We start from the raw sequence: 4,751 nt of genomic DNA, 5'->3' as shown, positions 1-4,751 counted from the left end.
AAGGACTGTTCCCGTCACTAGCTGTGAAGTCAGAAGGCAGATCACATTCCTCAGATACCCTCCACTTTCTCACTAGGAAGTAAAAATGTAAAGTGACCACAGCTAATGATAACAAATTCTTCTTACATCATATCCCAGCACGTACACACACACACACACACACACACACACACACTTAAAATAAAAGTTCCAAGAATCTGTACTTATTCTTACTAGCGTAATCTACACTTTTCTATTCGACTTTTTACAAACAGCGTTTTGCAGTCCACTGAAGTGATTTTGCTACCCACTACAATGTGAAAGCCCCAGGTTGACAAACATGGACAGGATACCCTCTGAGGCCTTCCAGCCCAGTTCTCTGACCTCCCTGAGGACTCCCAGGCCTATGGGGCTTTCTTTTTAGTAAGGCAGCTGCCTAGCCCTCCCCTCACCTGGCAGCTGCAGGGTGACTTGGAGTTGGCGCACTCTATCAGGCCTTCTACCTCACAAATGGGCACTGGTCTTGTGTCACCCTGTCCCTGCCTGGGTAAACAAAGCATGGACATGGACTTCCTTCTGATTGTAATCGGACAACCAATGGGTCTGGGCTGCTAATTAGGCAGAGCCAGGGTTGACTCATATATGAGCGTTTATTCCAATACTGCCGGCAGTATGGGAGAGCAGCAAGTCATCCACAAAAATCTGCTCTGCACCCCACCATAAGCCAGCCGCTTGTACTGGGTAGGAGGACGACGATTATATGGGGAAGGGTATGCCTAATGGGCAGTTTACAGGTAATGGGGGCTGGATATTTGTGGGTATGCAAAGGCTGGGAGTTGAAGGGCTAGTAAATGCAAAGGGCTGGGGATCTTCAAATGCCTGGTGGCTCGGGTTTCTGCAACAGGGTTGTTAATCTTTCCATGATAATAGGCAGCTCCTGATGAGGAGGATGGGCTGCATTTCCAGATGAGCTCCCATGCCCTGAGTGAAACTGCCAGCCAGGTTGAAATGTGCCTTCTTTAATCAGAATAAAACAATCACGGTTAACAGAGCATGATTAATATTTCTTACAATTATAGCTGGTCCCCAGCATTCCATTTATGCCCCTATCATGATCACAGTCAGCCTAGAGTAGGTGGGGAAAGATCCATGTTCAGAGAAAAACTGCAGAATTAGGAACTCTGCCTGTTCCACACCCTAGACACCACATACACATGCCACATACTTTCCCCATGAACACATACCACACACAGTTGTCCACACATACCACATACATGCACACAGACCCCACACACACTTTACATACATGTGTACCCACACACATACACACTCACCACACACTATATCCCATGCAACACAAATATACACACATATCCCACACATACCACAAATATATACATATACACACACAAAACACATATGTGTATATACAACACATCAAGAGACTCTTGAGAGCCCCCAGAACTCCTCAGTTATAAAGCAAGAAATCTTACACTTGAAGGTCTATGAATCAGAAGGAAATAGTTACTCTATAATAGTTTTTCACTATTCACTCACTAGCATAGAGTTAAAAAGAGTATTTTCAACAGTTTAAAAAATGCATAAAAATATACTGGCGCTTCAACAATAACATCACCAAAGCACTTAATAAAATAACATAACTATGATATTTCAATTATATATTTTTCAAATTAAATTTGTACTTTGAGTGCTTATTTATCTCATATTGTTCATTTGCCTGCTAATTTGTAATAGCTTAATACTAAACATTTAATGTTTATATCTTTAATAACTTACGTGTTTGCTTAATGTGTTGAAACAGGCTTGCAAATGTGTGCTTTTGAAACATACTGTTTCACTGATGTTTCAAATGGAATATTTAAAAATATAATAACAGTACCCATGCCAGGATCTCAGCATTAAGTGCAGCAAATCACGACCTCCTAGCATTTCCATTTTGCCTTGGAATTGGCAGCCCCTGCAGGGAGTGGGGACAGGACTTGTTCCCATGCCCCTTGGTGAGTCTGAAGTTGCTTTCAGCACCCAGCTCAGTACGTGGCACCTGGGAAACTCTCAGGAAATGTCTGGTGAGAAAATGACTGAAAAGGAAGCAAGGGGCAGTAGGGAGAGGAGGGGAAGAAGAAAGAAGAGAGAGGGAAAGGTCCAAGAAGAAATGGAGAAAGTGAGGCTGTGGTGGGGTGGGTAACGAAAGTGAGTGAGCGAGACAGAAGGAACAAGTGTTATGTGGCCTCTGCCTGAGACATCTTTTCTCGGTGGAAAATGGAAATCAAAGAACATCTCCATGACATATCTTGTTCAAAATATTATTTCTGGAACCCACCCGGTGGAGTGGCAATTTTGTTGGAAGTTCACTGGAAAATTCAGCTTCTCACCTGCAATAGAGGAAGCAAATCTTGCTGAAACAGCTGACAGACAGACACACAGTTGCTTAGTCTTGCACATTACTCCTGTGTGCACTTTGCTATGGTAACAAAAGCCATGTCATGGAAATATCTGCATCCCTCATCTATCATTGTTTTCTTTTTATCTCTAAGGATCGTACGTCAGTTTGGGAAGGAGGGTTATGGTTTTATTGTTTCTCCAATAATAATAATAATAAGTGCTCATTATTTTTGAATAATCAGAAAATACAGAGAGCCATAAACAAGAAAGTAAAGATTCCCTATTATTTGAAACATCCAGAAATGATAGCGATTAACATTTGGTGTTCTGATTTTATATTTTAATATAAACATTTAGAAAAAAAATGTACGTAGAGATAATCATGCTATACATTTCATTACATAATCTTTTTTTAAAAAAAACCTGGGTTTAAGAGACAGAAACATATGCTGTGAATTTACTATCCCGTGAAGACAGAGCATTTGGATAGTTCTCATTCTCAGAAATTCCAAGGTGAGAGGAAAAAAAAAAGATCAGTTTACATATATTCATACAAGGAATTTTACCTATTGTGCACAGAGAAGGTTATATGGCTACCCAACAGGTTCTGGGCTCCATTAAGACTGTCCACTTTACAACTCTAGCTCCAGTTCTTAGAGATGAAGGGATCCAAAGGCCTATGATCATGGATGGGCACTGATGAGGCTACACACTCTTTGGCTCCAGTGAAATCCCTGGTCTCTGAGGTGTGTGGGAGCTGTGGTTGCTTGCTTGCCGGTCCTGCCGCAGCCCATGAAGGAGCTGGTTTAGAAGTGTAAGGTTGCTGTCTCTGCGAGGCAGGGGCAGGGTGGGAGGCAGTTCCCTTTATACTCGATCACTGCCATCTTTGCCCGATCCTGCTGATTCCGATTTGGGATCTGCAGCCTTCTCGTGTAGCCCCCGTTCTGACCTTGGTGCCAGGGGCCAGCACTTAAACCAGCTTTGGGATCAAGTCCTTCTCTGTGAGCCGGAAGTCAGCCATGCGCGTGGCTCTTTCCTTGGCCTTTCCCAGCTTTCCATAGTCGATGAGCTTCTCAGCGTTACCCCTCATCTCGTCCACGCGCGCCCAGGACGCCTCTATGTCGCACTGGTCCCTAAGCAAGTTCCGCAGCAGGTGGATGCGGGACTGGGGACCAAGGCCCAGGCGGCGGAATAGGCGGCCATGGGGGATGGCGGCGGCGACCGAAAACCGCATATTACCTGCTACTCCCCAAACCCCATTACATAATCTTTTGTTTTACTTAATATGTTGAGGACATCTCTGTCCATCTTCTTGCATTATTACATAACTTCCTGTTCCCCTATCTGGCAAATATTTAGGTTTGCCAATCTTTTTTTTTTATAATTTTTTTTCTTTTTTAATGATTTCAGAGAGGAAAGCAGAGGGAGAGAGAGAAAGAAACATCAATGATGAGAGAGAATCATTGATCAGCTGCCTCCTGCATGCCCCACACTGGGGTTTGAGCCTGCAACCCAGGCATGTGCCCTGACCAGGAATTGAACCATGACCTCCTGGTTCATAGGTGGACGCTCAAACACTGAACCATGCTGGCCAGGCTAGGTTTCCCAATCTTTTGTTTTGCTAAATGACACACTAAAGAAACTTCTTGTACAGGCATTTCTGTGCATTTATCCTGTTAATTCCTTAGGATAAATTCTTAGAAGTGAACAATTAAATGTCAGTACACACATTTTAAAATGCTATATCAATTTGCCAAATTGCCCTCCAGAAAGTTTGAACTAATTTATATTCTCTTTTAAAGTGTATGAAAGTAGCTATTATCTCACACCCTCAACACTAGTTATTATCATTCTTTTCAAATATTTCCAGTTTTATAGGTTAAAAGGTATTTTTATTTTAATTGGCATTTCACTTATTACTAGTGAGGTAAAACATTTTTCATGTTTATTGGCCATTTGTATTTCTCCTTTTTAATGTAACTTGCTTAACCATGCTTCAACTGTATTTTCTAATGTTTTGTTTTAAATCTTTTCATTGATTTCTAAGAGTTACTCATAATTCAAAAATATATGTTGTGAATTCTTTTTTTTTAAGTTTTTTATAACTTCAAGTATGTAGTTTAGACATTTTTCTTTTGTTTTAAGTAGCCAATATATCAATCACTTTCTTGTTTTGTTTTTTTGTTTGTTTGTTTTGCAGAGAGGAAGGGAGAGGGATAGAGAGTTAGAAATATTGATGAGAAAGAAAAATCGATCAGCTTCCTCCTGCACACCCCCTACTGGGGATGTACCCGCAACCAAGGTACATGCCCTTGACCAGAATTGAACCTGGGACCCTTCAGTCCTCAGGCTGACGCTCTATCCACTGA

General features: G+C 41.8%; 1 pseudogene; it reads right to left on the bottom strand.

Moving 5' to 3' along the window:
• Window positions 1–2,825: 2,825 nt before the first annotated feature.
• LOC102773649 lies at window positions 2,826–3,616 on the bottom strand (annotated as a pseudogene).
• Window positions 3,617–4,751: the final 1,135 nt, after the last annotated feature.

This window comes from Myotis davidii, unplaced genomic scaffold (genome assembly GCF_000327345.1).
Source record: "Myotis davidii unplaced genomic scaffold, ASM32734v1 scaffold281, whole genome shotgun sequence".
Taxonomy (NCBI): Eukaryota; Metazoa; Chordata; class Mammalia; order Chiroptera; family Vespertilionidae; genus Myotis; species Myotis davidii.
This window is presented reverse-complemented; position numbering and strand designations above follow the sequence as displayed.